Raw genomic sequence first — 20,671 nt, 5'->3', positions numbered from 1 at the left:
AACTTCAGAGACCGGGGTGGGCCCGGAAAGCTACGGTCTTACTGGGAGGAGCGAGTACATGTTGTGTTAGAAAGAAAGCACAAAGATAGCCCTGTCTATGCCGTACAGCCAGAGAGAGGACCAGGGAAAGTGAGAGTTCTGTACAGGAACCTCCTACTGCCCTGTGACTTTCTCCCCGTTCAGGAGGAGAAGCTGGAGAAAAACAAGAATGGGAAGGAGGATGCCAAACAACAAAGAAAAGGAAAGACCCAAGAAAAGCAGCAGGAGAGTGACCACGACAGCGGTTCAGAGGATGAGGGTGACTGGGGAATTATCACCACACAAGCTGCGGAATCACCCACCCAGATCAGGAGTCAGCTGCGGGCAGAGGCAGAGGAGTTCCAGCCAGAAGAAGCTAACGGAGAACTGTCAAGTGGTGGTGTCAGCAGCGAGTGCCTAGACGAGGGTGGAAAAGGTGGACTGGAGTCAAGTGCAGAGGAGGAGGCAGGGCGAAGTGAGCTGTCTGGGGAGGAGAACAGAAGAAATCAAGAACAGGTGTCGTCATCTGATGAGGAAGACAAGGGAGAGGCCAACTCACAGCCAGTTCCCATAAGAAAGTATCCTTTTCGATGCAGAAATCCACCCAAGACACTCACATATGACACCTTAGGTCAGCCATCAGTCATAAACAGACACAAATGATGTCCACAGCTAAGAAAAAAAAAAAACTAAGTTCATTGTCACATGTTGAGTTTACTGTGGTGACAGTTTAAACAGAAAGGGAAGTGTTCACAGTAGCAAATGTTAAAAAGAGCAAATTTGACAGAGCAACAACTGCATGTATTAGTTTAATAGTACACATGAGTTAAACAGGGAGTACCAGAACCAGACTAGCTACACAAAGAGAGATACTGGCTTGTATGTGAGATATACAGCAGTAAATGTGTGTCTGTGTAAAAGGTTACATGGTAGAGTGATAGGTCTACACCTTCAGTCTGATACAGAGCACGGCTGAGAGGCGGAGAGACTTTACACATTGCCTGGCCAGTAGTGTCTGTTGCTGGTACATGACATGAAGGGGGAGATGTATGTCATGCCAAAGACTGTTACCGGACAGAAAGTATCTTTAGAGGCTGACTCCCAGTGAAGCTACTGCTGTAACCTTCTGTTGAAGACGTGTATTCTGGGAAATCTCTAATGTCAGGATGACATTCATTTTTGGAGGGGAGAGTGTGGGACTCATGTAATGGAAGTATTGTAATAGATATTGCCCCTCCCCCCCCCCACCCCCCCTCTCCATAATTTCATGCATTCTTATCATTGTTATGTTATGCGTTCAGTTCTTTATTACTATTTCTGACACATACTGTGATAACTGGCAATCCAGCTAGGATATTCTGATCAATGATGATTCCCACGGGTGGCGCTCACGCAGGCACTGAATCGGGCAGCTTTGGGGTCCTGTGTGTTCTACTGCACAGATAGCCTGCAGAGTGCAGCTACGCTGAACTGAAGTGCTTGTGTTTTGTATTTGCAGTTGCAAATGAGCAAGTAAAGAGAACGATTCTGAACTCATGCATGCCTGGAAGTGTCATTTGTCCAAGTGTGCAACATATATATCACAGTTTACTTTCAGATATGAGCATTGTGATACCCGTAAATGAATCTATCATCATGACACATACAAAACAATAACTTACTGTGTTTCAATTGTTTGAAATCTGATGGTAAGACGAACTTAGTGTGTGAGGTTGCACTGACCATCAGAAATCTTGAGCCTTCAGGGGTGTTTTTTGTTCTTCTGTGAAAGACCTGGGCCCTGTTTCAGGAAGCCGGTTTAGTGGAAAAACTGAGTAAGTATACCCTGAGTTAACGAAAACTCTGGGTTTTCGGTTTCACAAAGCGAGTTCAGCTGAAGCCTGAGTGAGTCACTATGACGACACACGCCGTGAAGCTAACCTGCCCCCTAGCAGGTTTACTACAACTAACCCTGACTGTCTCCGCCCCTTTGTCGGAAACCTGACAGTAGGAAGTGTCGGACATGGCGTGTCCCTTCCTTGAAGAGCCAGTAGATCGTGAAGCCCAAATTCTCCGCAGAGCTCTCCGCCGGGAGAGAGTGATCAGAGCGCGTTTGGACATTTTATCATTTCCTGATGATTTTCTGTGTGAACGTTACCGTTTTTCAGCACAATCTACAATTTATTTGAATAACATCCTCAGGCCATATATTACGCATGTGACACATCGCGGACATTCTCTCAGTTCTGTACATATTATTTGTATTGCACTTCGGTTTTTTGCAAACGGGAGCTTTCTGTATAATATTGGTGACGCTGAGCACGTTTCCAAGGCTACCGTCTGTCGGGCAGTCAGGAATGTTACAGTTGCACTGAAACGTCTCCTGTACTCGTCTGTGGTGTTCCCCGGTCATAGACCCACAAGATTTATCAAAGAGGGATTCCACAAAATTGCAGGTATCAGGATGACCAAAACGTAATGTATGATGTGGTGATACCTGGACTACTACTTAAATTCTACATTTATTTTCAGGGTTCCCAGGCGTGATTGGCTGTATAGATGGCACTCACATTCCAATCATTGCTCCTTCAGTAAATGAAGGAGACTATGTGAACAGGAAATCCTTCCACAGCATTAATGTGCAGGTACATAGTTCCCTGTAGCATTTCAAACTAACAAATTATTTCATTATAGTAATGGATGCTAATTTGTGTTCTCTGCACTGTGAAGATCATATGTGATGCTGCCAACATTATCACAAATGTGGAAGCCAAGCGGCCAGGCTCTGTCCATGACTCACAAATATTCCGTGAATGTACACTGCGCACAAAATTTGGACATGGTGAGTTGAGAATACTGTAAAATATATAAAGACCAATTGCTTCAGGGACATTTGAACTGAAGTGTATCCTTCTGTCTTAGGAGAGTTCACTGGCTACTTGCTTGGTGATAGGGGGTATCCATGTTTACCCTATTTGCTTACCCCTTACCCTGACCCTGAACCGGGCCCACAGCAGCGATATAATCTGGCTAATTGCAGGACAAGAGCCAGAATTGAAATGACTATCGGAATGCTTAAGGCCCGGTTCCAGTGCCTGCAAAGACTCAGGGTCACCCCAGAAAGGGCATGTGACATTATTGTGGCATGTGTGATTCTTCACAACATTGCCACAATTAGAGGAGAACACTGTCCTTCTGAACCAAACATCAGCAGTGATCCAAACCATGAACATCCTGACCCTCCCACGGACATACAAGATGGAAGAGCAGTCAGAGACACCATATGTCACAATCATTTCTTTTGACCCATCACCTCAACATGTTGAAAGAAGAATAAACAGATTTTTTGTTCAACTGGCTTTATTGGTCGCCTGTATTTCCTGTACACTAAGTATTAAAAGATGTAAACCTCATAAAGTGTCTCTGTTGCTTCCTCCTCTGTAACAGCTGTCAATGTTTCTTCATTATTTTCCTGCAGTAAAGAAATAAACAACATTGCTGTTCTACTGTAAACTCATATAATCTGTGGAGTATTACTCACAACTGCATGTTGGTCTGGCTCAACAGGAGGCTGCACCAGATGCAGTACACCACCACCATCAACTGATAGAATATGAGGTTTATACAGGTCACTTATAACTTACAAGGGACCAAATGGCAATTAACAAACATACCAATCACCTTACACTTCATTGTCATTATGCTCTCAAAGACAACCAAGACTGAGGCAAGGCAAAATCAGTAGGAAAATAACTTCACTACAAAATAATCCATTATGGTAAAGAGTTTATCAAATGAATGAGTAGCACTGCAAAGGTGACTGGGAAGAAAGGATGTATGCACATCATGTATTATTTTGAATTTACCCCTTATGTAGGCACTTGTGTCTTGCGGGGTTATTGACTCAGAGGATGTCCCCGCAGAGATGCCTTCGGCCACAGGGCGCCCACTGTTTTGGCTGAGGGCCAACTGCTCAGCCTCTGTGAGTGGTGGTGGTGGAGGACCCCCACCTGTTTTTCGGGCCTCCGCTTTTTTTCTGTTGGCTATAACGGGGTCACATTTGAGCATACAGAGTAAGCAAATATGTACTTGTAATGTGCTCAGATAATTTCAATAAGTGCTTACAGAAAGAAAATTAATGTAGCCTCTAACTGCAATTGATTTACATGGGACAAACAGACCAAGCACTATGGCTCATAATACAATTACACCTTACCTGTTTGGACTATATTTTTATATTTCATTTTTACTTGCTGCCAGGCACGTTTGGGGCCTGTTGGGTTGCACCTGCGCTCACATCACATCACAAAATAAAATGTATATAATAACAAATAAAATAACATATGATAAAATAACGTGTTAAATGGGTGGAAATCCCTCGATCAATGTTTACATTAACACTCACGCATTGACTCTGTCGGCTTTGTTTTGCCATGCATGCTCCCTTCCTTTGGCACCTGAGGCTGTGTTACTTTTTTTCCGCAACATTTGCATGTTATCGGCATATGCTGCCATCAGAATTTCGGCCTCAAGCGCTGTAAAATACATTGACCGCGCCTTCTTTCCCTCCGTCTCCATGGTGACTCGCTTACTCTGTGCTCCGCTTATCAGGGCTTTATGTATCCTCGTGCGCGCGCTTTACTTGGGGTTAAAGCAACTCCGCGTTGATTGAACTAATTGTTATCAGCCTTTCTGAAACCGAATATTCCGAGTTGGACAGTTCGGGGTTACTCAACCCTGAGTATCGTTTTTCACTCTGAGTTTTCTAAACCGGCTTCCTGAAACAGGGCCCTGCAAGCTAAAAGAAACCCATGTAGCTATAACCAGACAGTCAAACCCCTAGGTCACATTTGTATTGACATGCACAATTAAATCTTTTCAATGATTTAACAGTGTTGCTTTTCAAAGATTAGGATTTCAGAATTAAATTGTTGATCTAACTGTTCCACTGTTTTCTGACAGAATTAGTGTCACAAAAGGTAAAGAAGTTCATAATTTCATATAACTTTAATAATATGTGTATTGCTCACTGAGTAGAAGTGAATGCAGATGTTAGTGTTGCTCTGCATCTGTAAAAAACAGACCTGACTATTTGTGTGTCATATGTTTGTTTTGTTTGTGTCTTTGTCCCCTGAAAACTCATGTTAAAGATGTCCTGAGCACAAGGAATGTGTTACAAACTGTTACTGTAATCTCATTACATTTTTTAATAATGCAGTAATCTAACTCAATCCTGTATTAAATTTGCTAATTACGTTACTGTTACAATGATGTTGTTAATTGTTGCTTAAGAAATGATCTTCGGTAATCTGCATGTCAGGCAGACAGACAAAACAAAATCAAACCAACAGCACAGACAACATGCTAACGTAAAGAGCTAACAAAGAAGAGTGATGATACAGCTGAGTGCATGCTGACTCCGACCAACCAGCCAGACCCTGACCCTCAACAGGTAACAATCAGTCAGAATCAGAATAGTTTAATAATCCCTAAGGAAAGACAGTTATGGGCAGTCAGACTGCAGCTTCTGTTTCTACCTGTACAGGTTTCTATGGTAGAATCACTGTGGCAATCGCTTTAAAGTCACTTTGGGCTGGTTTTCATCTTTGCTTTGTTTCGTCAGGTTTGTGTTCATGTGTAAAAAGTAAAAGAAAGATCATTGTGTTTGCTTATTAGTACACAGCTATTATGTTTGGTTATTATCAAAGGTTTCTTTTGTGTCCAACTATCACTTACAAAGTGTAAGAGATGGCACCTGTGCTCCTCTGACAGACAACTGGCTGGGAGTAAAGAGAGATAATGGATTCTTACAGGGAAAGTGGCCTGGTAATGCTATGAAATACAGAACTGGATAATACAGGATTTCCTGAACTGAACAAAAAGGGTGGACTGTAACAGTAAGAGCCCCTGGGGGTCTGGTGTGTTCATCTTCAGTTGTGTTTGAGACTTAACCTGCTGGAGGTTCTTATTTGATGATTTTAGTGTCTTTATTTTACATTTTAGGAGTCTTTTAAAATTAGTTTTCAATAAGAAATTTATGCCATATGAAGTTGTATCTCCAGTCCATTGTGTGTTTTTCATGTCCTTATTTAATTTTGGAATATTTAGTTTTTCTCGTGCCTGTGTTGAGCCTTGACTTTTGTTTTAATTAAATACCTTTTTCTTCCCTTTTCTCTGTTGTGTCTGCATTTGGATCCTTATTTGAAATGTAAATCTGAAAAGCAATTGCCTGCAATTCTTAGGTGCACTCAGTTTATTTATGTAAAGAAAAATAATTTAAAGACATTGTCAATAGTTTGGCCACAGGAACTGCTTGCAGGACTCAGCTGTGAATAACAAAGCACATCTGCATGCTATTGTGGTCATTTCTCCTCACATTTGCAATGTTTTTCTGAACCACAAAAAGAGAAGTGTGTTACAATTGGTGCACTAGTGACGTAGGTCTTGATTATTTTTGGAGCTACTTAAAATGTATAAAAACTGAAGCCTCCAGAGCCAAGTGTCAGTTCTTCTGCTTGTGTGACAGAACTGCGTGTCTGAGCTGCACCAGACGTGATCTCTGCTCATCAAGTCTTCACTCCTCAATTGGTAAGAATGTTTTATTTATATTATGTATATTTATACACACCAAATTTATGGATTTATGCTCAAATTTAAATAAACTTTTCATTGAAATCCAGTTTTACTATGAATTCACAGTAATCACTGACACCTTCAGAGCATTACATTCATTAAAGACGTCTTCTCACCTTCTCTTCCAGACGACCGACACATACCTCAACCACTGCAGATTAACCAACCACTCATCAGTAAAGCACAAAATAAGGTAAGTGTCCTCATGTGGAAAGGACTTAAATACAACTCCCATATATTACTAATGTAACAGATCCATTTAGGTAGAGTAAGAACACTACGCTGGATGTCTTTTAATGCAGGAAAGTCCTGTTTTATGCTGCACCTCTCTGAGGAGAATATCATTGTTCCTACAGACCATCAGCTCCATCAAAACCAAAGCAGGAAAGACTAATCCTGTGGCAGCAACAAATCATTTACATTTAATATCTGAGGACAGTTTCATGATCCAATATCATAAAATTTTAGGCCTGCTGTCAACAATAACTGCAATGTTGATTCACATGCATACATGCCAACCCTCCCGATTTTTCCGGGAGAATTCCGAATTTCAGTGCCCCTACCAAAAGTCTCCCGGAGCCACCATTCTCCCCAATTTCTCCCGATTTTCCACCCGGACAACAAAATTGAAAAACCATATCCCAGATTGGCCCAGCCAATTCCAGTTTCCAACAATGGATACTACTACTGCAGCTACTTAGTTTTAATTTTACTCTTATTACTCTTTCTGGGTCACAAAATAAACTTTTAACATATTTTCAGGCGACAATATAGCTGTGTAAACTTCAAATATCTGAGCCGGGGAGAACAGCAAACTCCTGGAACATCGTTTTCAAACCCCCGCGGTCTTTCGCTACTCAGGTTAAACATGATATATAAGTCACTTAAATAACTGAAACATGTTTTTGTTATTGGGTTTTATTTGTTCGTGAGTAAATCGGTTTGGCTGAGATTAAAGTTATTAGATTAGACTAGATTAAATAAAACTTTATTAATCCCTCGGGAGGATTCCTCCGGGGTTTTCACACAGCTGAATAAACGTCAAACAGAAAACTGATTAAACAGAAGTGTGAGATGGTCGAAAATTTACGCCAGCGTCCGGTTATATTTTAGATAGCAAGGAGCAGACACCTGAGTTTCACTCCACCGAGAGACCTCGTGACGTAATTCTGAAGGCTAGACCGTCCAATTTCACAGTTGCTCATTTCCGGTCTGCCCGGCTTTTGGAGGACCCAGCCCACTTAGACCACGAAGGCCGGGTCCTCAGGTGGACGCAGACTCTGAATTTGGACACCCCTGGCCTGTTTCCGGCTGGACAATAATAACGGTGACATTTAACTTATTTTATCCGATAAATAAACACTGTAAGATTCAAGTTTTTTGTATATATATATATATATCTCTATATCTATATATATCTATATCTATATATATCTCTATATATATCCATATCTCTATATCTCTATATATATCCATATATATATATATATATATATATATATATATATATATATATATATATATATATATATATATATATATATATATCACGGTGGTGAAGGGGTGATGATTTGAGCTTGTCTTGCAGCTACAGAACCTGGGCCCTTGCAGTCATTGAGTTTTCCATGAATTCCCTTGTATACCAAGTAGTCTACAGTCAAAACTGAGTTTTGGTAATGCAGCAGGACAAAGATCCCAAGCACATCAGCAGAGCTACAACAGAATCAAGGTGTTGCAATGACCAGGTCACAGTCCACACCTCAACCTGAAAAACAGTGCTGGGAAATTAAGAGGGCTTTACATAAACAATACCACAAACCTCAATGAACTGACAAAACGATGTAAAGAAACGTCAGGCGAATGGAGACTAAGAGTCATATAGAAACAATTTGGTGACGCTACTGCTGCTAAAAGGTGGCTCTGCAAGCTACTCACTCATGTACAGTGCTTAGTTTTTCAGAGTACTCTATAGATTCCCATGAAAACACTCTTTTCCACATGACTGTATGTCAGATAAAAGAGATATGATCTGTGAAGAGGATTCTGAGAAGAGAAAACATCTGGGGACCTGCCCCGAAAAGTTCATTTTGTTCATCTGGACGTAGAGTTTTCAGTAGCAGGAACGCTCTGTCACTCATCCGAGTTCGACTTCAGACTTCTTCTGTCTCGGCTCAGTGCAGGTTTCCCCAACCTTTGTTTGAATTTAGACTTTACATGTTATCCAGTTTCAGGCAAGGGAACTGAAAATTGTGCTGAGGATAAATGATAAATTAGGCAGATGTAAATGAACAACAGCTGCAGGCTGGTGGCTCTGACATCACACCTGATGGACACCTAGAAGGCTAGATTCAATTGTTTTGGAGTTTCTGAAGACCGTCTATGACTCTGGGGTGACATCAATCATCTTTTATGGTGTGTTCTGCTGGGACAGCTGGGGCTTCCCTCTTTCCCCTGCTGGGATGGGCACGCACACGTCGCTGAGATGTGTGGTCTCAGGTAACTGGTACTGCTGGAGGCTGCAGGTGACATAGTCATACTATACCAGTGTAATAACTGAAATAACACAAATAGAAATGAATAAATAAACAGATAACATAGTCACATGAACAAGAGGAGCCTATAGAGATTCTAAGTAGCTGATCTTGCAAAAGCAAAATGTGTTCTGCACCACAATGCATTCAGGTCACAATTCTGATTGCAAAAGCTGGCAGATAGGACAGGATATTAAAAATAAAACAAAAACCCACCTCCCACCACATGCAGGTCATCCTAGCAGCACTGAGCAGCTCCTACAGTGACACGCTGCTGCAACAACAGTGTGCGAGGGGAAATTTCAGATATCTTTCCAGCTGCTGTCAGACTCTACAATAGAGTCTTAGTGCCCACTTTAAAATTAGGTGTATACAACATCAGGGGAATAACAACACGTGATATATTACACCGTGCCATTATTTACTTAAGGCCTGAGCATTTCAAAGGTTACTGTGTCTGATGTGGGCCTGTCTGATCATTACTGTGTTTTCTTTGAAAGTAAAATCTCAGCCCACACAAATATATCAACAACAGTGATCACAAAACGGTGTATAACTGAACACAGTAGTGCAATTTTTAACCAGGTCTTCCCATTAACACCTGACCTGTCCAAAGGTTCAGTCAATGAGCGCGTCAATAGCTTCAATGCTAACATGTTAAATGTAATGGACACTATTGCTCCCATTAAGGTGAAGGTTATCTCTGGAAGGAAAAAGTCTCCATGGAGAAACTCCACACTGGTGAAAAAAGAAAAAAGAGAGTGTAGGAAAGCTGAGCGCAGATGGAGAAAAACAAACCTCCAGGTTCATTATGACATTTATAAAGAGAAACTTCACAATTATAATTTACAACTGAGGAATGCAAGGAGGTCCTACTTCTCTGACATCATCACTAAAAACAGCCATAATGCTCGGGTCTTATTTTCTACAGTTGACAGGCTAACAAACCCTCCTGTGTCAGTGGCAGCTGAACTTCATTCGACCATGGCCTGCAATGACTTTGCCAAATTCTTCACTGAAAAAATCCAAAAAATTAGACAAGCAATTGGTACATCAACAGCAGATCCAGGATATGTACTGTGTCCACCAAAAAACTGTTTAAACACCATGAAACAGTTTCAACCTATTAACAGCAAAGACCTGGAGGACATCTTAGGTAAACTGAACTCCTCCTCCTGCTGTTTAGATGTCCTGCCAACAAGTTTTTTCAAAAAGGTCTCAAAGACTTTAGAGTCAGACCTGTTACAGATCGTCAACTTTTCTTTATTATCAGGTGTGTTTCCAGAATCACTAAAAACTGCTGTAATCAAACCTATACTGAAAAAGGACAATCTTGACAAGACACAAATGAACAACTACAGGCCGATCTCAAATCTCCCGTTTTTAAGTAAGATCATTGAAAAAGCAGTTTCTCAACAGCTCAGTTACTTCTTAAAACAGAATAATTGCTACGATGCCTTCCAGTCAGGTTTTAGACAGAACCACAGCACTGAAACCGCTCTGACCAAAGTGTTTAATGACATATGTCTGAATACAGACAGTGGAAAAATGTCAGTCCTAGTTTTACTGGATCTCAGTGCAGCATTTGATACAGTTGACCACAACATATTACTCAAACGACTGGAGAACTGGACAGGTCTTTCAGGAACTGTACTAAACTGGTTCAAAACATACGTAGAAAACAGGAAATACTTTGTATCAATAGGTAACTTCACATCTGAGCAGACAAGTATCACATGTGGAGTTCCCCAAGGTTCCATCTTGGGACCCCTTCTGTTTAACATCTACATGCTCCCACTGGCACAGATTATAAACAACAACAAAATAAACTATCCCAGCTATGCAGATGACACACAAATATATATCACAATGTCACCAGGAGACCGAGGCCCTGTACAGGCTCTTGGTAAATGCATTGAGGAAATCAATGACTGGTTGTGCCACAATTTTCTCCAGCTAAACAAAACTGAGGTAATAGTCTTTGGCGCCAAAGAAAAACGATTACAGGTCACCAGAGAACTTCAATCTATACATCTAAAAACCACAAACCAGGCGAGAAATTTGGGTGTAGTGATGGATGCAGACCTAAACTTAGAAAAACACATTAAGACAATAACAAAGTCAGCTTACTATCACCTCAAGAATATTTCAAGGATAAAAGATCTGATGTCTCAACAGGACCTGGAAAAACTAGTCCATGCATTCATCTTTAGTAGGCTTGATTACTGTAACAGCATCTTTACAGGTCTACCTAAAAAAATCAGTCAGACAACTACAGCTCATTCAGAACTCTGCTGCTCGAGTCCTCACTAAGACCAAAAAAGTGGACCACATCAGTCCAGCTCTGAGGTCCTTACACTGGCTGCCTGTCCGTCAGAGGATAGACTTTAAAGTTCTGATGCTGGCCTATAAAGCTCTGAATGGTTTAGGACCAAAATACATCAATGACCTCCTGACCCAGTATGAACCATCCAGATCCCTCAGGTCATCTGGATCCGGTCTTTTATCAGTTCCCAGAGTCAGAACCAGACACGGAGAAGCTGCATTCAGCTTTTATGCTCCTTATATCTGGAACAAACTCCCAGAAAGCCTCAGATCAGCTGAAACACTCAGTTTATTTAAATCCAGGTTGAAGACTCACCTGTTCTCAGCTGCATTTGAATAAAGCACCAAATCCACACTTTAAGCTTAAATTTCAAAACTTACATTTAACTACTGATTTTATCTACTGTTCTGATTTTATATACTGTTTTGATTTTATATACTGTTTTGTTTGTTTGTTAATTAGTTAGTTAGTTTATTTGCTTGTTTTAATCAATTTTAAATCATGCTTTTTATTTGTTCTTGTTTCTAATGTCTCTGTAAAGCACTTTGAATCACCTTGTTGTTGAATTGTGCTATACAAATAAACTTGCCTTGCCTTAACAAAAACTAAGCCAAAAGGCAGTTTCTGCACTTTTTTCACAAATGTCAATATTTTTTTATTTACTTATTTTTAAAACATGTGGTTTATTGAATTGAAAAAAAAAATAGCTGCAATTGTTGTAACGCGAGCTATGAGAGACTACCTGCATCTGCAGCTGTGGTCACTGGTCCTCACATCATGTTTGCAGCATGTTCTGAACCACAAACAGAGCAGTGCTAACTGGTGGGCTGGTGATGTAGACACTGATGCTAGTTAATTTAAGGTGGGGCTGCTGAAATGTTTAAAAGCTGAAGCCCCCAAAGTTTTACTTGTCTGTGACACAAATGAGCTCCAACCTGCTCAGGTAGAATTTACTAACAGCTGAGCTGCACTAGACCTGGTCTCTGCTCATCTTGACTCCTCGTTTGGTAAGAACTTTTTATTTGTATATTTAAAATCTTTTATAGACAACAGGCTTATTTTGAATAACTCGATCTCCTGCCACACTTATACTCACATTCACTAACCAGATATGGGCTTTAAAACATGCATCATCTGGGTTCTGTGACCATGAATATCGTGAATAAGAAATGTGCATGCACAGGCAGAGGCCTATCTTTTTTTATTTATGTTCAAATAATGTTCAATTTTAATTCCCCTTTAGAGCATTTCATTTACTGAAGACATCTTCACCATCCGCTGTTCCAGACGACTGACTCGTGCCTGAACTCCTGCAGGTTAATCAACCAACCACTGATCAGTAAAGCAAAAAATACGGTAAGTGTCCTCATTTGGAAAAGTTTGCTTAAAAGTTTCATAACTTTCTAATATAATAATTACATTTAACAAGAATGTTGTCATGACTGAGTGCAATGACCGTTTCCCTCTGTAAGGTTCAATGTGTGGATGCAAGTAGAGAAGTTGTCTTTAGATACACCTCATGTATTTACATTACCATATGTAAGTAAATGATTAAAATTAAATTAAAATTGCCTGTTTTAAAAATATCCAGTAATACTCTAAAAAACGTACACAATATTATTGTTTAACATGTCCTCCAGTGCCTCTGATAAGTTTCAAAATATTTACTGAAGAAAAAAATGACTGGTTTAGATGTTGAATTTTTTGAAGCTGTTATATTGATTTTGATTTTCTTTATTTTATCATTTAATGATTTAAAAGACTACATTAAAGTAACGACAGCTGTTTTTGGTTATTTTTAAATGATGGTTGGCGTTTACTAGATGACCCTCAAGCACCAGGAATTCCTTGCTTACGGCCACACATTGAACCGTAAATGGCGACGTAGACGCGCAAATTGTTTTCTAGAGTAGATAGCGAGCCAAAATTAATATTTCAACTGAGGGGTGCTTTGCAGACATATTTTCAGGCACTTTCCAATAACCTGCAGTCTTTACGGTGAGGACACACAAACATTAACCCGACTGGAACATAACTGTATGAAAATATATCACCTGTATTTATGTTCGCTTCGTAGTTACACTGTTTAAAACAAAATATTAAACCAAACTGCGGTAATTACCTGTCCAGCAGAGAGCTCAGGTAAATTCTTTCTGTCTGCTTTGCTTTATCAGAGATCGTCTGTCTTTTCCTTCCGACTTGTCTCTCCGCGCTTTCTGCTCAAGTCAGCCCCCTCCTCTGCCGCGCATGCCCGACGGGGTCTGCGCAGCGCGTGCACCACAGGTGTGGAGAAGTACTGCTTAGTGTTGCAGTTTCAAAATAAAAGCTGCCAAAAAGCGAAACATGCTGCCTTCAATGTTTCAAACCATGTTCCAGGGTTTTTAGTTCACCATGTATAATGTTAAAACAAGAAAATAAAAGACAGATCTGAACGTTTGAAAATGTTTTGGAAAAACTCCATAAAGAATAGATGAAAAACACTGAAATTATCCTTTTATTTATCTTGATCCATTAAGTTGGTTCATTTTTTTGTTACATAAGTTGTTTTTAAAGTTAAACTTGTGTGGGTTTCTATATAAGTCAATAAAAAAAACAACAAGCCATTAAAAATGAAACGTAAACTCTGCCAAAGAAACTGAGAGGTTCTGGAAGCGTGGAGTTCAGTTTGCAAATTTATCTAATGCAAAAAACATCTATGAATAAAACTTTGTTGGCCAGCAGCTTTTCAAAAAGACAAAAAAGAAAAAAGCTGGTCATAAAAATAAGCTATTATCTGGGGGGAAATAATCATTTGATCCCCTGCTGAGTTTGTAAGTTTGTTCACTTATATTAAATAATCAGTGGCGCGGCTGCCCCTCTGTTGGTCTTCCATGGTCTCTTGTGTTCTGGGGGCCTCTGGATATCTGGAGTTTTGATCTCCTCCATACCCGCTTCACACCCTGGAGGACGGGGCTGTGGCCCCCCCACACTCCCTAGCAGATCATTACATGGAGAAACCTTTGGAATGCAAGCATGCTGATCCACACAGGTATGCACACATGGGTATTCACAGACGCGGACTAAAGCTTTCTTGGCTGCTGCCTCAAAGCACACTGTGCGCTGTCTATCTTGCGTGCTGCACAATATCGTTTATTACTTAGTAAATACTGATATCTATGACTAGCTAGTTTATTGTGATGGTGCTTTGTTTTCTCTATTATTATGTTGCTCTTTGTTGTTTGCTGTCTCCTCTGTTTGTTTGTTTGTTTGTTTGTTTGTTTGTTTGTTTGTTTGTTTGTTTGTTTGTTTGTTTTTTCTCCATACAGGTGACCCAGGAGTTTTTTGTTTTTTTTTTTTTGTTTTTTTTTTTTGGTTTTTTTTGTCTCTCTTCCCCCCTTCTCACCGTCTCTTCTCCCCTTGGGTTTTCTTTCTTTCTCTCCCCCTCTCTCTCTCATTCATTCCCCCTGTCCTATTTATTAAAAAAAAAAAAAAAAAAAATGACAAAGGATGAACTGAAGCTCTGCCATCACGTAATATCGCATACTGCTGTTTCTGATGTCATTTAAAAAAAAAAAAAAAAAAAAAATCAGTCTCTAATTTTTTTAAGTATTTTCATTTTGATGTAATGAGACAGAATATCAACCAAAATTGAATAAAAAATATATTTGCTAAAATAAATGAATTGATTTATATGTCACTGAGTGAAGTAAGTATTTGATCTCAAACACAACTTAGTACTTGGTGGAGAAACCCTTATTGCCCAGCACTGCGGTAATATGTTTCTTGTAGTTGGTCACTGGGTTTGCTCACATCTCAGGAGGGATTTTTTTCCACTCCTCCTTCCACAAACTCTCTAAATTCTTTAGATTTCTTTGCTGCTGTTTGGTAACTTTAAGCTTCAGCTCCCTCCACAGATTTTCTTCAGGACTGAGGTTTGGAGACTGCCTTAGCTCCACTCCATGTCCTTGTGCTTCTTCTTTAGCCACACCTTTGTTGCATCAGTGGTATGTTTTAGGCCATTGTCATGCTGGAAGACCCATCGATGACACATCTTCAGTCTTTTGCCTGAGAGAAAGTGGTTCTTGTCCAAGATTTTGCAGTACATGGCTCCATCTACTGGCCGCCTCAGTGTGGTGAAGTCGTCTTGTATCCTTGGCAGAAAAACAGCCCCACAGTATAATGTTTCCACTTCTGTGCTTGACAGTGGGGATGATGTTCTGTGGGTTACACTCAGCATTTCTCTTCCTCTCAAAACCAGCCAATCTTCAACCCAACCGAATTGAGAAGCGACTGAATGAAACAAATTATGAAAAGTTTAGACGACAGCATGTAGATGCCAAGATGAGCGTGAAAAAATGTGATACAGAAATGAAAAAAAAGAAAATATATGCTGATCGAAACAAATGTAAGGATGTTAACACATTCATCCTCAGTGATTACAAACAGGTCAAAGCCATTTGTAACGGTCAAGGAAGATATGATCAGACGAATGGCACGACAAAGAGTGTAGCAAAGTTTCGCATTGTTAGATGTGACCTAAAGAACAATGCAGCCAGGAAACCCAAGTGTCAGTATAAAGGCACACTTCTCACTAACAGAATAGTTGTGGTCAAATGTGAAGGAAAGTTACCTGTGCACTATTGTGGTGATGAAATGACCTTTGAATCCAATAATGCAACTATAGGAAAAATCCCCATGCGCTCTACTTCTGTACCCACAAATTTACATTTCTGAGATAACAAAAGAGCAACATTTATCATCAGCTCTAACTAAACGTCGCTGGAAACGTCTTCTTCATTATAAGTTTTTATTTGAGTCTGTCTTAGCAATAAGTATATACATTTTTTAACATGTGATCAACCTGTATTTCTTCACATGTTACATGAAATAACATAAAACTATTATTTCCTTCTGATGAGGGAATTTTATATTCATCCCACCAATACCGACATATTAATTGTACTGACTGTAGGATGCTTTGTAGAAATAATCTCTTAGATCCAGCTTGCTTCTAATAAAAAATTTTTTATCTGATCACAGAATAAGCATATAATAAAAGTCACTTTTTGGTGTTTGTTGGTTTTTATATATTTATTTTTTAACATTTGGAGCATCACCAGTTACAAGACTCACAAGCTGACAAGTTCTTATTCAGCGCCCTGTCTCTTGTTTCTTTTGTTTTTAATGTCATCCAATTTTTTTGTTTTCATTTTGGCATGCGATTCATTTCTAAGACTTTTCTAAACGTCTAAACGTTTTTGCCATAACGGAGGGGGCTTGAGCATTTGCCCCTTTCCTCTTGGACGTCCCAAGAGCCCTGTTCTTGAGGCATTACTATTTTTTAATCTGTGTACATGTGCTGTCTGTGCCCCTCAACAATAACATTTAACTATTAACCCCAATTTTGCTAAATAAAAGGATCTGGCTTCCACTAGTCACATGATGCCCATTAACTAATTCTCGACTTTGATGGCAGTGGGCATTGGTTACGAGATCACAAAATGACAACTACTAAGAAAAAGAAAGCTGCATTTAACAGACAATACCAAAAGACCTACTTGAAATATGGCTATATTGCGACAAGTGATTCCCATGCACCAAGCCCGCTCTGCATAATATATGCGGAGACCAGCTCTCCAATGAGGCAATGAAGCCTTCAAAACTGCTTCGTCACTTGGAGACCAAGCACCCGACATTAAAAAACAAGCCTTTGGACTAGTCTAAAAGAAAAAAAGCGGGAACAACAGGGACAGAAGCCATTACTGAGGGCCTCCACAACAACAAATACAAGTGCACTGAGAGCATCATACTTGGTGGCTAACCGTATTGCTAAGGCTAAAAAGTCATTCACTATTGGTGAAGAATCGATCCTTCCTGCCACTAAAGACATTTGCTGTGAACTTTTCGGAGAGATGGCGGCTGAAACGATAGCACAGGTGCCTCTGTTGGCACCGTCACTCGTTGCATCGAGGAAATAGCAGAGGATATTGAGACACAGTTGTTGGAGAGAATTAATACATGGCCGTGGTATGTTTTGCAGGTTGATGAGTACAGATGTGGACAATAAGGCAATACTACTTGATTATGTGCGATACCTTTATCAGGTGAATATGCATGAGGCTATGTTGTGTGCACTATCGCTGACAGTGAAACCCCATCTCGTCACCCCGACCTTTGACACCTTGTAAGATGTCAGTTTAGTAGGTTGATTTCTCTACCAGGAGTGGGGCTTGAACCCACATGGACAAATGTCCATTGGATTTTAAGTCCAACACCTTCACCACTCGGCCATCCTGGTCCGACTGAGCTGAGTTGCATAACAGACATATAGTCCAACATCATTACTCTTACTGGGCTTAAGCCCGGGTTGTTTTTCAGAAGCCCGGGGTCTTTTGGACTGTAATTTTTTCATAGTTAGATGCCTGGCTGACAACTGTATAACACAAAAAACACTCACAATATTCGAAGCACATAGTGTACACTGTGGGAATTTACGACTGTGAGTAAATCCCCCTTAATATTGGTATGATCCGAGCTCAGGCACTGAGCGAGGGGGCGGGGGGAGCTGCTGCCTACGAGTGCGCTGTTGGAGAAGCGCAGGGAGGCAGACAGAGAACTGAAGTTTGACCAGGTTCCAAAGAAAATCATTCGTACTGTACAAATATGACGGTGCATCACAAAAGATTGATATCAAACTGATCACTTGACCCATATTACGTTACTTGCTCTTCAAGTGAATCAACAAAAGGTGAAATGAAAAGCCGAACAACAACAATGCTGTTTCTTTAGAGAGTCTCAGCTTACATGTGTGTTTATTTCATATTTTCAGTTGTTTCCCTCCACGGCTAAATAAATCGGTTTCAGTTATGCACTGATATACAAGACTGGACATAAGGAGCTTCTTTCAAAGAAAAACTCTGGTAGATGTTATTTTATATATTATGCTTTGTATGTTGTTCAGTATATTTCTATGCAAAACAAAAGGAATTTCAATACACAGCAGTACATTCACAGTTGAAACCAGATATTTACATACACTTTATGGAAAACACAAGAACATTTTTTTACTGTACAACATCAATTTAGAGTAAACTTGTTTTGTTTTGCATAAATAAATATTGAAATATATTTTGAATTAGTTAAAGAGAGAGAGCTGTCTCTTTTTTATCACTTTCACCAAATTTAGGAGCACATATACACTAAGTTTATTGTTAATTAATAAGAAAACTCCAGACGATTCCATTCTGAGCTGAAGAAGCTTCTGATAGGTTGGTGGCACAGCTGTGGATGCATATAAGGCAAAACACAGAGCCTGTTTCTGTGACATGGGAACATCAAGAGATGTCAACCAAAACACCTGGAAAAGAACTGTGGAGCTCCATAATCAATTTGAATACAATTTGGTGCCATTTACAATTAAGAAATACAGACAGTTTCTCTCTTTACTCTTAAAGTTAACAAATATGTTTTTTTATATTTATCAACATAAAAAATAAACATTTAGTCTGATTTGATGTTACAATTAAAAAAGTGTTTTTGTTTTTATCTGAAGAATGTGTAAATATCTGGTTTCAACTGTATATTTGATGATGTTGGTGTTTGGTTTGATTGTCAGCACAAAGAGGGAGAGAGAGAGGACAGAGCAGAGATGAACAAGAGCAGGTGAGACACACATGTTAGTCAAATGGTTGTTTACCAAAAGTATCAGCGTATCATAGGTCCTCATGTATCTCGTACCTAGTGTTTCTTTTTAGGTTTGTTATTTTTCAAATTCTATATTTATTAAGTTTTGCAGGCTTGTTTGCACAACAAGGCTAAATAATTATCTAAACTTTTCTCAATCTAAATATTGTACTTTGGTAGAATTAAAAAATAAGTGTAGTGCAGGTCTATGATGATTTTTAGTGCTACTATCATCTAGTTCTGATTCTGGTTCTGTCTTGGTTAAATCCTAAGTAGTCCTGCTTCTGAACTGTTGTAGTCCTGTTTTAATTCCGGATCAGTTCTGGGTCTGGTTGAATTGGGGTTTAGTCCTCGTGTCTTGATACAGCCCCGACTTTGTTCTGCCTTGCTGCTTAATTAAAAAACTACTTTAAGGTGTCCTGCACATGTGATATATTTTTCCCTATATGAATATGAACTCAAAACAGAGCCAATTAATCTTTCAGTCATTTCTAACCCCCCCCCCCCCCAAATCCCATGCATACTACCCTTTAGGGCTAAGCCCCGGGTGTATCAAATGTCTGCCTCTGCTCTGCTCTACAACAGAATCACAAAGGTGTCTCCAATAAGCTGCAGAGATGATTGTTGTTTTAATTTTTTAACGGTACACAAGCAAAAAATTAGAAGAGAGGTCATGAAGTTTCTTACTAAACAGTAGCGCCCTCTGCAGTTTGTGTGTGGAAGTGCAAAAGTTTACAGCACCTGGTATTCCCAGGCGGTCTCCCATCCAAGTACTGACCAGGCCCGACCCTGCTTAGCTTCCGAGATCAGACGAGATCGGGCGTGTTCAGGGTGGTATGGCCGCAAGCGAAAGAAGAGCACAGAAACAGCCTTTTTAAACATGCTGTGATGACACATGCACACGTTTTCTCTTCTATATAGAAGTTAAAGTCTCCAAATGACAAAAATGTTAGAATTACAAAACACACGGTTCTATAATAATCTAACATATGTTATTATGGAGATGTTACTGTGGGAAAAGTATTTCTGCAGCTCAGTGTTGAAGCTGCAGTTAACAACGAATAGCTGCATGCTTTCGCTGTAACATATAAAGCTTGGCACAATAATATATATCAAACTGTGAGACACTTGCCACTTATAAAATGCCCTTTATATAGCAAAGCTTTCGCTTACGGCCATACCACCCTGAACACGCCCGATCTCGTCTGATCTCGGAAGCTAAGCAGGGTCGGGCCTGGTCAGTACTTGGATGGGAGACCGCCTGGGAATACCAGGTGCTGTAAGCTTTTGCACTTCCACACACAAACTGCAGAGGGCGCTTCTGCTCCTGCTTGTGCTAAGAGGCATGAGAAGTTAACATTTATGGGTGATAAAATCCTTTTTCTATATTTTTAACATGAGAATATCAGTGTGTGAATGTGTGTGTGAATGTGTGAATGACTGAATGTAGTGTAAAGCTCTTTGGGGTCCTTGGGGACTAAGTAAAGCGCTGTACAAGTACAGGCCATTTACTGTGCGTGTG

General features: G+C 39.9%; 3 non-coding genes across 3 annotated transcripts; 1 reads left to right on the top strand and 2 right to left on the bottom strand.

The window, feature by feature from the left end:
- Positions 1-17,681: 17,681 nt before the first annotated feature.
- trnal-uaa (transfer RNA leucine (anticodon UAA)) lies at positions 17,682-17,764 on the bottom strand. Its single transcript has one exon. It is a non-coding gene; the product is annotated as a tRNA-Leu (tRNA).
- A 2,114-nt stretch (positions 17,765-19,878) lies between these two features.
- LOC146607106 (5S ribosomal RNA) lies at positions 19,879-19,997 on the bottom strand. Its single transcript, XR_014905281.1, has one exon. It is a non-coding gene; the product is annotated as a 5S ribosomal RNA (ribosomal RNA).
- Positions 19,998-20,316: 319 nt separating this feature from the next.
- LOC146607105 (5S ribosomal RNA) lies at positions 20,317-20,435 on the top strand. Its single transcript, XR_014905361.1, has one exon. It is a non-coding gene; the product is annotated as a 5S ribosomal RNA (ribosomal RNA).
- Positions 20,436-20,671: the final 236 nt, after the last annotated feature.

This window comes from Diplotaxodon limnothrissa, unplaced genomic scaffold (assembly GCF_057381915.1).
Source record: "Diplotaxodon limnothrissa isolate DT_005_m unplaced genomic scaffold, D_limnothrissa_male_GT1.1 unmapped_scaffold_1, whole genome shotgun sequence".
NCBI classification, from domain to species: domain Eukaryota; kingdom Metazoa; phylum Chordata; class Actinopteri; order Cichliformes; family Cichlidae; genus Diplotaxodon; species Diplotaxodon limnothrissa.
The sequence above is the reverse complement of the archived record's forward strand: the minus strand, read 5'-3'. Positions and strand labels throughout refer to the sequence as shown.